The sequence below is a fragment of the Equus asinus genome, chromosome 3 (assembly GCF_041296235.1).
Source record: "Equus asinus isolate D_3611 breed Donkey chromosome 3, EquAss-T2T_v2, whole genome shotgun sequence".
NCBI lineage: Eukaryota > Metazoa > Chordata > Mammalia > Perissodactyla > Equidae > Equus > Equus asinus.
The window spans coordinates 3,972,414-3,984,790 of NC_091792.1; the positions used below are offsets into that span (position 1 = coordinate 3,972,414).

The window sequence follows — 12,377 nt, forward strand, 5'->3', positions numbered from 1 at the left end:
TTAAAGGACCAGCACCAGTGAAGCTGCTAGACAGAGTTCCAGCTGGGGAAATACTGACCGTGTCCTCCGGTAAAAGAGCTGGAAAGTAGATTTCTCTCCACTTCTGAGAACTCTCATGCACCAAACCTCTGGCTCCAGGCTGTGCTCTGCTCAGCTGGGCCATGCCTGGATGGGCATACGGACAGCAGTATTGATTCCTACTTTTTCAAGATGAAAAGATGACTTTTCAAAGGTTTTTAAAATTAATTAACTTTTTAAAAGCTAATTGAGTTGGGGGGCCAGCCCAGTGGTGCAGTGGTTAAGTTTGCATGTTCTGCTTCTTTGGCCCAGGGTTTGTGGTTCGGATCCCGGGTGCGGACCTATGTACGGCTTGTCAAGCCATGCTGTAGCAGCCGTCTCCCATATAAAGTAGAGGAAGATGGGCATGATGTTGGCTCAGGGCTAATCTTCCTCAAAGAAAAAAAAAAGAAAATCTTTAGACAAAAAAAAGGCAAATTGAGTTGTGGAAATAAACCAAATCCATCAATGATTACTTTTCCATCCTTTGGTGCCCTCTATTGACAGTAAACTCAATTGCAGTGAAATTATACCAGGTTATTATCCAGGAAGGAGAGCTATGAGGAGGGTATTTGCAGGTCTTTCTACAGAGTCTGGGTGAATTTACAGTCTTTGCGAAAAACCGACTACTCTTTCACTGAAAGTGGTGTTCACGGGTTCACGCATCCAAACTTTTTTGCCACCTCTTTAGGTATCTGCATCCAGCCAATGTTAGAACTCAGAGCAAAATTGTGGTAGAATTTCCAGTTTTCAAATAGCAGTAAGAAAGAATCATCTTTGCCTGTGCAGAAAATATACTCTACACAGAGCAGCAGATTATCTTTTTGTTTTTCCTGCCTGGGCAAAAAGCAGACCTATACTGGAAACAACAAAGCAAATATTAAAATATAACACTTATTTAACTTTTACTTTATTTATTTCAATTACTTTTTACATTAAATACAATTTTTAATTTTAATTAATTTTATTTTTTCCAAATAATTTTAGTTCCAAAATAACTGGAACTAAATCTCATTGGAGTTCCAAAATAATTGGAACTAAACCATCTCATAGAAAAATGGATGAATCAGGAAAAAAGAATATATCAATTTTATACATGATTTTACTCAGAAGCACAGTTGTTGGGTTAGAAACAATTTTTTTAAAAGCATTGAATATTGAAGCAAATAAAAATATAAAAAACTACCTGAGATAAATTAATTATATCTGCTTGGTTTTCAGTTTTTAGAAGGAGACGCATATAGAACAGAACCCAAGAACCTGAAGGTCAGCCACTTTAAATTTTTCAATGGTCAGCCAAGAGAACTCTCCCATTTTTCCCCTATGAGGTAGTCAGTGAAGATAAATGAAAGAATGATGACCCTCTGTATTACAATCTACAGTTTGTTCTTGCATATCTGAAGTACATTTGGATGCTGAGGCAGTATCGGGAAAGCTGGGGCCAGAAGACTCCCCAGAAAGAGCACAGACAGCCAAGTCAGCCAGACCCGTATCATCTTGAGTCTGCCATTTTCTTGTGGTTTGACTTTCTGCCAATACTTTAACTCCTCTCATTCTTAGTTTCCTCATCTGTAAACTGGAGAGAGTAACATGGAGATAGCTGCTGTAGGATTAGGTGAAACAACCTATGTCGAGTGTCTGGCACAACGCTATCCAACAGAAATATAACGAAGCCACACTTGCACGTCACTTTAAATTTTCTAGCAGCCACTCTAAAAGCAGTAAAAAGAAAGAAATTACTGTCATTTTAATATTATATTTTATTTAACCCAATATATCCCAAACATTATCACTTCAACATGTAATCAATATAAAACATGATTGAAGAGATATTTGACACTCATCTTTTTCATGACAGCTCTTCGAAATCCAGTGCTTACTTTTACCAGCACATCTCAATTCAGACACTAAATTTTCAATGATTAACGTGAATGTGGTTCCACCAAAGAAATAAGTTTGTCTTTAATGGGAAAATATTTTACACTGCTTCAGCTTTTAAAGTTAAGTAAAATTTGAAACTCAGTACCTCCCTCTCTCTTGCCGCGTTTCAAGTGCTCCCCATCCCTGCGAGGCTGGCAGCTAACTGCAAGAGATAATTTTATGTGTCAGCTTGACTGGCCACTGGGTGCCTAGATTAAGCACTGTTTCTGGGCGTGTCGGTGAAAGCGAGCCTGGGTGAGACTCACATTTGAATCAGTGCTCTCAGTAAAGCACACTACCCTCCTAAGCTGGGTGCAGTGGGGGTGGACATCGTCCAATCTGTCGAGGGCCGGAATAGAGCAAAAGACAGAGGAAGGAGAAATTTGCCTCCTTTTTCCAGCTTTACTGCTGAGTTGGGACGTCTTACGGGATTGACACCATCAGCTCCCCTGGCTGTCAGATCCTGGAACTAGGACGGAATTACACCACCAGCTTTGCTGGGTCTCCGGCTTCCAGAATAGATAGAGAGAGAGAGAGAGAGATTCTGTTTCTCTGGAGAACTCTAACATACTACCATATTGGACAGCGCAGGTCTAGCACATTTCCAGCCTGTAGCAGCTTCTGGTAAATGCTAAGTCATCTCTATTCTGGCTCTGCCACCAACTCAGTGACCTTGACCAAATCACTGCCCTCTCTGGACCTCACTTTCCTCATCTGTAAAATAAGGGTGTTGAACTGTGTGATCTTTGAGATTCCTCCTACTCCATAGTTTTATGTTTCTAAATCCTCCCCTCCACTCCTTGGACTCACCCAATTTCCAGAAAGGAAAGCAGAAACTCTGTGGATCCCTACACTATCAGTTCTGTTCTACAAACTTCCATGGAGCATCAACTGTGTGTGGAGACCTGAAGACACACAGATAAATACGTTACTGGCCCTGCCCTCCAGGAGCTCACAGTGGAATGAGATAATGCCCTGTAACGCATACAGGATGAGCTGTGTTCAACCTATGAACAGTTGCTGTGGTAACACACTGGACAGTGCAAGAGTTCCACAGAGTTCACAAAATGATTGTTTTAACTTAGCAAATTTAGTGAAAAATCAGTTAAGCCATGTGTTTGGCACCACCCAAACAAAATAACCATTTATTGGATTTTTTCCCCTTTTGAATCTATGCCCTAGGTTTCACTTGGGCATAGCCTACATGTATGAGAATACAAATGGTGCTAAAACACATATGTCCTTTTCTGAAAGATGCTTTATCAGGTCTCTCAGGTCTAGGAGCTGTGTCCTGATCTGCTCATCATGGACTCTCCTGAGAACAGCAAGTCCTCTTGCCAACGTTGCTGAGCAGACACCAGCGTCCGAGTTGAAAGTCTGTGTAAATCAATTTCCAGCTGAGGCCAAGCATGTAGAGCCCCTGCTGGCTGATTCAGTCGTATCTCTCTCAGATCATCTGGTCTAAATGCTGCCCGTGGTCCACACGATAATCCATTTCAACCTCAGCTGCTGAGATCTACGATTTACCGCTTCCACTTCAACTCTGCAGATTGGAGCCCATGCTGGTTCCAGTGCTCATGGTGGCTGCAGACTTGTCCCTCCAAATTCCTGCACTGAAGGACAAAGAGCTAGCCATAAATTTCACTGAACCTCAGTATACAAAGCTATTGAGCATTTCTTAGGACTCTGAAGCATTTATCTCTGCCCCACATAGAAGCTATTCTCTGTAATGAAGTGAGAAAACATCTCAAAAGAAAGCATTTGATGATCTAGCTGGTAAAAACATAGAAATGATTAAAACAGAGGCAAAGAATCCACATGTTATTACCTTAATGATTAAAACATGCAGCTCATTAATTTAATCTGACAGTGGGTCCTTTTGTGGGCCGACAACTCATATGTAACGTCTTACTCCAGCTGGAGAGATTTGTCCCACGCCAAGCCTCGCTCCCCATTTCTCTTGTTACTGAGAAGCCATCAGTACAATCCAAAATGATTAAAGCTGTGGAGATTGAGTTGCCGACAAAGAACTTCAGACCGGATCAGGGACGGGAAAATAAAACTCCAACCAAGCACAGAACTCAAGGGACTTACGATCAAAACATTCAAGTTTTTTCAAAAAGCTGGAAAATACAACTTTCTAGTTTACAACATGTTAGAAAAAAACTGACATAATCTGTTAATGCACTCATACTTTTTTTGTGGGAGGAGTTCCTCCAGGGACCCCAAAAGAGAACCCTTAAAATCATTTATGTATTGTACACAAAACATCAGAAGTATAAGGAAGCTAAAGAAACAGAGATTCCTGGGTCCAGCCTTCCTTGTCCATAACTAGTCATTGTATTACTCTGGATAAATTTTGAACGTGAATATGGGGATAATAATTAGCAAAATAGCACCTAAAATATTTAATCACAAAACACAACAGACCAGCAAAATTAACATCCCACAAGAATTAAAGAAAAATAAAAGAAAAAAAATTCTCGAAATGCCCTCCATATACCTAACCCATGAAAAAGAAATTTTTCTCATTATAACTATTCCTTTGCAAAAAATTTGAACCTCCACTATCCCCCAAAAAGCAAAGAAAGTCTTTTCTATTGCTAACACGCTGCATCTAACTTTTAAAATCCATCTTAAAACACTTCTCAGTCACCAGACTTGAGCCTTATTCTTTTTCTTCTTAAGTTATGACAGGGGCCAGCTCCGTGGCCAAGTGGTTAGAGTTCCGTGTGCTCCGCTTTGGCAGCCTGGGTTCAAGGGTTCAGATCCTAGGTGCAGACCCACTCCACTCACTAGCCATGTTGTGGAGGCATCCTACATAAAAAAAATAGAGGAAGATTGGCACAGATGTTAGCTCAGGGCTAGTCTTCCTCACCAAAAAAAAAAAAAAAAGTTATGACTAATGTATTAAAACAAACTGTGCTGTAGGTGATGCTAGGTTAGCCCACAGAGGAGATTCCCACTCCTTCTATTATACCTCTTCTCTCACACTCTATCACTCTCACAAGACCCTGTTGATCTAGCTCACAGTATAGAAGCCCAGTTGAGTGAGAGGCACATTTCTTAGGATACTTCTTGGTGCTTCCTAAAAGTGAAAGTGTTTTACGTTGATATAGATCCTATTTTAACCAGATCGAAATCTCATTCTGATATTCTGCTAGACAGTCAGTTCTTTCAATGATTTCAATAGACAATCATGACAAATGCTATATGAATTTTCCCCACTTGACTATACTTAGGTTCTTCTTAAGTCAAAATAAGCTTATCTTCAGTAATAAAAATACTCAAAGAAAAACTCTGAAATGGACTGTGTCTAAAGCAACCCCCTCTGCCTGTGCGTTGGCACAAGAGGCGTATTGCCTGCAAAGACAAAGAGAGTAGCAAAGCGGCGATGCCATAATTATTAGTTTTTTATTTGTATGGAGGGGGCCTATTTCTGGTTGATATTTCCTCTGACTTGGTGGAGTTGACGATAGGATACTGATGCTTAAGAGTAATGTTTAAGGCAAAATCTTGGAATTTTAGATGAATTCTTTCATTTAAATTCCTCTTTGTGACCTGCTGTTTAACAGGCTTTACAGTGCATTTATTCTATCAGGCTTCAGTATTAGAACTTTTAGTTGGGGGTTAGCAGAAATAGTTCAGCTAATGAAAATAATGATTTTTTCATGCTGGACTACATGGTGATTTAAAGCATTTCAATTAAACAAACTGTCTCATTAGAGCTCCTTGATGATGTGGTTCGGTTTGCTTTGATATGGTCCGAAATCCCACGGATGCTATTGGGATGCACTCTCACTAGCACAGGAACGTGCTAAAGAGGGTTCCCATAGGCCGAGCATCTTGGAGTGCTCCAACGACCTACTTTAAAAACGTTTGAAGCCATTTTGTGGTGTGGACCCAGAACAAATTACCCTTGCTTAATAGGTAGCTTCCAATTCGTGTTCCAAAGGCATCCAAGTTCTACCATGAGATTTATTGTTTAAATTCCAGTTCTTTCTCCTATCTTAATTTCATTGGAAAGCACATTTTTTCATAATGTACTTTTCCTGTTACTACTTGGCTTTCCACGGGATAGTCCAAGAATGAATTTACAACAAAGAATTCATTGTTTTATATCATATTTCCTATCATTTTTTCCCAAAAGATTCTAAGCTCACTTCGACCTAGGAAATAAAAGGTTAAGTATGTAGAGAAACTAAATTGGTGAAAGTATCATTGAGACACTCTTAAGATAAATTAAATATTGATACTTTAGGTTGAATATTCAAATGCCTTCAAATAAGCTGAAGGTTTAAAAAGATAAGAAATTCTGTTAATTTTACTGTGGTTGAAAACAGGTAAAAAAATGAACTTTCATGTTCTTAACATAAGCAAGAAGTGAGACTTGTAAACTTTTTATGTCACCAAAACAACTAGCTTCTTGAATTTAAATACCTGTTAATTTAGTTTAAATATCAGCAAACCAGTTGTTGGACAGGATAACAAATACCATAGGATCAATGTACTAAATTTTCAACCTGTTCTTTTGGTATCGTGTGCTGCGGCAAGAGGAAAAGGATAGATTTTGAGTCCCAAATTCAAGTTAACGTGTAAAAGTGATGCAGTTTTATTTATTCAGGCCTGCTAATAATCCCACTATCTTTTGTCTTGAGTGCAAAAACCATTTCTTTATTAGTTAGGGTAAAAATGCCAGCTGCTATGACAGACTCCAGGATCTCAGCGGCTTCACACAATCAAAGTTTCTCTCTCACACACAAGGTTCATCCTGTGGCTTCAAAATAACAAGGGTCTCAGAGTCCTCTCTTGGGTCGTATAGTCAGAGGGTGGACAGCAGAGAGAGTATGCAGAGCATTGCAGGAGTTTCGTGGGAGGGGAGCCCGGGGGGAAAGTAACGTCCTTCGCTTCTGCCCACATTTCCCTTGTCAGAACTCAGTTGCTTGGTCACAACTAAGCACAGTGGAGACTGGACAATGTAGGCTGGCTGTCTTCCCAGAAGGGAGGGTTTTGGTGAACACACAGCAATCTTGCCATAAATCTCTACAGCCTCAGCAGAAACTTACTAAAAGGAACATAATCTCACCATTGCTCTTGTAACAAGAGAGATTATCATTTGGTATTAAATTGAATAGTAAATATAAAGTCCACATAGTAACAAAATACTCTTCTAACTAAAAGGTATTAAGTAACTACTAACCATCTAGATAACATGATGTTTAATCATCTTTGTCTCAGGTAGCTCTTCAAGGCACATGGGTTCAGGTTTTTCTATGCCATTCTCTGAATCTCTCAGTTGTGAAAGTACTTTTGTTTTCCACTCACCTGGCTGTCAAAAATGGCAGACGTAGTATTTTTTTTTTTTTTTTAGGAACATTAGCCCTGAGCTAACACCTGCCACCAATCCTCCTCTTTTTGCTGAGGAAGACTGGCCCTGAGCTAACATCTGTGCCCATCTTCCTCCACTTTATATGTGGGACGCCTGCCACAGCATGGCCTGACAAGCAGCATGTAGGTCAACACCTGGGATCCAAACCGATAAACCCTGGGCCTTGGAAGGGGAACGTCAGAACTCAACCGCTGCACCGCTGGGCTGGCCCCTAAGCTATGTATTTTTGAAAGCTTGAACCTACACAAAGCCTCAACAGAACATCCAAATGGTCTCTCAACTGATATTTCATTCGGTTTAAGCTCCTGCCAGAGGTCTGATTTCAGGAGTCCTTGTTAATTACCAAACTTTCTGAAGCGAAAGGAAATCCATCTATTGTATAACTAGACTCCAGAGCAAAACTTAAGCAGAAAATTGAAGCAAATACCCAAGAAATTCAGGCAAAACCTCGCAGCTTGATTTGTATCTTCTTTTAAATATCACAACCCCAGAGCAAGACAGCAAATAATTGATAGGCAACGTAGAGAAGAGTAACTGACAGGAGTGAAACCCTGCAGGGACTGACCTAGAAAGAGAGATGAAAGGAGCTGAGAGAGACTGGTTGCCCCATCTTAGCACAGTCCTAAGAGGTAGATATTTCTGAGATCTGGCCCTGTCTAATCCCTCGGTGAGTTCAAACATACTGCTCAACGATTCTATTTTGGTAACTCTCACTTTTCCAAATGGGGATAGTATGAAATGGGTTCCATTTCCTCTCTGGGCTGAGCTGCAGTCAAAAGGCATCTGTCTAGTTTGTTTCTTCCTTAGGAGGCAACCCTCCCCTGAAGCCTTCCCGGGAAGATTCCTTCGGGACCAAATGACACTTACTGAACCTCACTGGCCTTAGTTTTCTCATGCAGCTTTTTTTTTTTTTTTTGAGGAAGACTGGCCCTGAGCTAACATCCGTGCTCATCTTCCTCTATTTTATATGTGGGATACCTGCCACAGCATGCCGTGCCAAGCAGTGTGTAGGTGCGTGGTCTTAGTTTTCTCTTCTACAAAATGTGAGTTAAAAACACCTGCGTCGAAAAAAGATCCAAGATGGCACCGTGAGTAGTCCTCTTTGTCTCTCCCCCTTCGAGTCTACAATTATTTGGACACTTAACGCTTGACAAAGGATATCCAGACAGCATCTCAGGACGTCTGAGATACCCACGCGACTATACATCGGAAGGTGGACAGACTTTCCTCCGGGAGGATGTGGAAATAGGTGAAAACTCTCCGACCCCGACGAGCAGCCTAGTACCCGCAAGCGGCTTTCTTCCAACGGACGCCCCCAGAGGATCTACACACATCTAGGGCACGAGCGAGCACACAACAGAGGAGCGACGGTGGAAACAGGTGACCAGAACCCTACCTAAACCCCCCGCAATTACTCCTAAACGCAGAGGGAAACTTTGGAGTTGCACACCTGAGCCCGCGGGGAGAGTCTCTCCCCGCCATTGGCGGGGAGACCCCACCTGGTGTTCGCGGCGCCCAGAGGGTCCCAGAGAGAGTCGCTGGGGGTACGGAGGGCTCCCAGCTGCCGTTGCCCGCCCTGAGGGAGTAGGGATTGCCGGAGATCTCAGAGAGGACTGGGGCTGGGGGAAGTTTCAAAGGCCGGCTCTGTGACCCGGAGGGGAAGCGCCGGAGTTCCGCCCGGGCAGCAGACAAAAACTCTCTATCTGCCATTAGCAGAGGGGCCACGCACAGCATTCACGGCTCCGGGAGAGGCCCGGAGAGAATCCCAGAGGGCGGGGCGACCCCCAGCTGCCATTGCCCACCCCGTGGGACTAGGGATAGCCGGAGATCTCGGAGAGGACCAGGGTTGGGGGAAGTTTCAAAGGCCGGCTCTGTGACCCGGAGGGGAAGCGCCGGAGTTCCGCCTGGGCAGCAGACAAAACTCTCTGTCTGCCATTAGCAGAGGGAACACGCACAGCATTCACGGCTCCGGGAGAGGCCCGGAGAGAATCCCAGAGGGCGGGGCGACCCCCAGTGGCCGTTGCCCGCCCCGTGGGACTAGGGATAGCCGGAGATCTCGGAGAGGACTGGGGCTGGGGGGAGTTCCAGAGACCCAGCTTCGTAGCCTAGGGGGAACCCTACAGGCTCACAGCAGCCTTAGGGAAAGCCTCTGCACAGCACCAGTAGAAGGCACCCAGCCGCCAGCCATAAGGCTGGAAGACCCCAGGGCAAAAGCAGCATAGCTAGGTGAACTAACCACAGACTGTAGAAGATGCCAATAGCTCTCCTGCGATCCATAGAGGACAAGTGAGATTTTGTGGGTGCCGTCAGCAACGGAGAGACAAATATAAGTGATCCCACCCCTGGCCGCTGGAAAAGCCCATAACACCATTGCAGACCCCAAGGAGAGAGCACATCTAGGTGGGCTGCAACAGTAGGCACCAGCAGCCTGAAGCCCCCCTGTGACAGCCCCCACGGCAGAGGAGGGAATCCAAAGGGCCACTGTGGCTACGAGGAGGGGCCCAGGCCCAGTTAGCAACTGCGGACAGAGTTCCTGGTTGGTGCAGTATAAACAGCTGCTCCCCTACCGCAGCAGCTGAAACAAGTGAAAGGAGCAACTAAACTCTATCTCCATGCGGAGGCACAAATCAACAACCTCAAGCAATATGAAAAAATACATTAAATCTCCAGAACAGGAAGAAAGTAACAAATACACAGAAAACAATCCCAAAGAAAATGAGATATATAACCTAAATGATGATGACTTCAAAACAGCCATCATTAAAATTCTCAATGAGTTAAGAGAGAATTCTGACCAACAACTCAACGAGTTCAGAAGCTATGTCACAAAAGAGTTTGATATGATAAAGAAGAACCAAACAGAAATATTGGAAATGAAGAACACAATAGAGGAGATTAAGAAAAATCTAGATGCTCTGAACAGTAGGGCCGATAATATGGAGGAAAGAATTAGCAATTTGGAAGATGGCAATATAGAATTGCTGCAGGCAGAGGAGGAGAGAGAAGCAAGACTAAAAAGAAATGAAGAAACTCTCCGAGAATTATCAGACACAATTAGGAGATGCAACGTAAGGATTATAGGTATACCAGAGGGAGAAGAGAAGGAGAAAGGGGCAGAAAGCCTATTCAAAGAAATAATGGCTGAGAACTTCCCAAATCTGGTGAGGGAGATGGATCTTCAGGTGACAGAAGCCAATAGATCTCCAAACTTTATCAATGCAAGAAGACCAACTCCACGGCATATAGTAGTGAAGCTAGCAAAAGTCAACGATAAGGAGAAAATACTAAGCACAGCTAGGCAAAAGAAACTAACCTACAAAGGAACCCCCATCAGGCTATCAGCAGATTTCTCAGCAGAAACTTTACAGGCTAGAAGAGAGTGGAATGATATATTCAAAAATCTGAAGGACAAAAATCTACAGCCGAGAATTCTCTACCCAGCGAAAATATCCTTCAAATACGATGGAGAAATAAAAACTTTCCCAGATAAACAAAAATTAAGGGAGTTCATTGCCACAAAACCTCCTCTTCAGGAAATCCTCAGGAAAACCCTCATTCCTGAAAAATCCAAAAAAGGAAAGGGGCTACAAAACCAAGAGCAGAGGAGATAAGTAGAAGGACAACAACAGAGAGTAGCAGCTCTACATCAGAACAGATTAAACCATGGGACGAGAAACAAAGGAAACTGAAGAAAACCGGAAAACAAGACACAAAATGGTAGTGGTAGGCCCCCACATCTCAATAATCACTCTAAATGTAAATGGATTGAACTCCCCAATCAAAAGACACAGAGTGGCAGGATGGATCAAAGAACAAGATCCAACAATATGCTGCCTCCAGGAAACACACCTCAGCCCCAAAGACAAACACAGACTCAGAGTGAAGGGATGGAGAACAATACTCCAAGCTAATAATGAACAAAAGAAAGCAGGTGTTGCTATACTAATATCAGACAAGGTAGATTTCAAAGCAAAACAGATAAAGAAAGATAAAGAGGGACAGTATATAATGATAAAAGGGACTCTCCACCAAGAAGACATAACACTTATAAATATATATGCACCCAACACAGGAGCACCAAAATTTGTAAAGCAACTCTTAACAGAACTAAAAGAAGACATCAACAACAATACAATAATAGTAGGGGAACTCAACACACCATTAACACCAATGGACAGAACATCCAGACAGAAAATCAACAAGGAAATAATAGAATTAAATGAAAAATTAGACCAGATGGACTTAATAGATATATATAGAACACTTCATCCAAAAACAGCAGGATACACATTCTTCTCAAGTGCACATGGAACATTCTCAAGGATTGACCATATTTTGGGAACCAAAGCAAACATCAATAAATACAAGAGAGTTGAAATAATATCAAGCATCTTTTCTGATCATAATGCTATTAAACTAGAAATCAACTACAAGAAAAAAGCAGAGAAAGGTGCAAAAATGTGGAGACTAAACAACACGCTTCTCAACAAACAATGGATCATTGAAGAAATTAAAGAAGAAATCAAATTTTATCTGGAGACTAATGAAAATGAGAACACGACACACCAAATCATTTGGGATGCAGCAAAAGCAGTCCTAAGAGGGAAAGTCATCGCAATACAGGCTCACCTCACTAAACAACGAAAAGCTCACATAAGCAACCTCAAACGACGCCTAACAGAACTAGAAAAAGAAGAACAAACAAAGCCCAGAGTCAGTAGAAGGAGGGAAATAATAAAAATAAGAGCAGAAATAAACGATATTGAAACAAAAAAGACAATAGAAAGGATCAATGAAACAAAGAGTTGGTTCTTCGAAAGAATTAACAAAATTGACAAACCCCTAGCCAGACTCACCAAGAAAAGAAGAGAGAAATCGCAAATTAATAAAATTAGGAATGACAGGGGAGAAATCACAACAGATACCAATGAAATACAAGAGATCATAAGAGAATACTATGAAAAACTATATGCCAACAAATTGAACAACCTGGAAGAAATGGACAAATTCC

At 42.1% G+C, this 12,377-nt stretch overlaps 1 long non-coding RNA gene across 1 annotated transcript in view; it reads right to left on the minus strand.

Annotated features, from left to right (window-relative positions):
• Positions 1–1,797: 1,797 nt before the first annotated feature.
• The window catches only part of LOC139044753 (uncharacterized), a 37,967-nt gene continuing 27,387 nt past the window's right edge, over positions 1,798–12,377 (minus strand). The window contains exon 2 of the long non-coding RNA XR_011501826.1: positions 1,798–3,590. This is a non-coding gene — a long non-coding RNA (uncharacterized lncRNA). The remainder of the gene's footprint in view (positions 3,591–12,377) is intronic.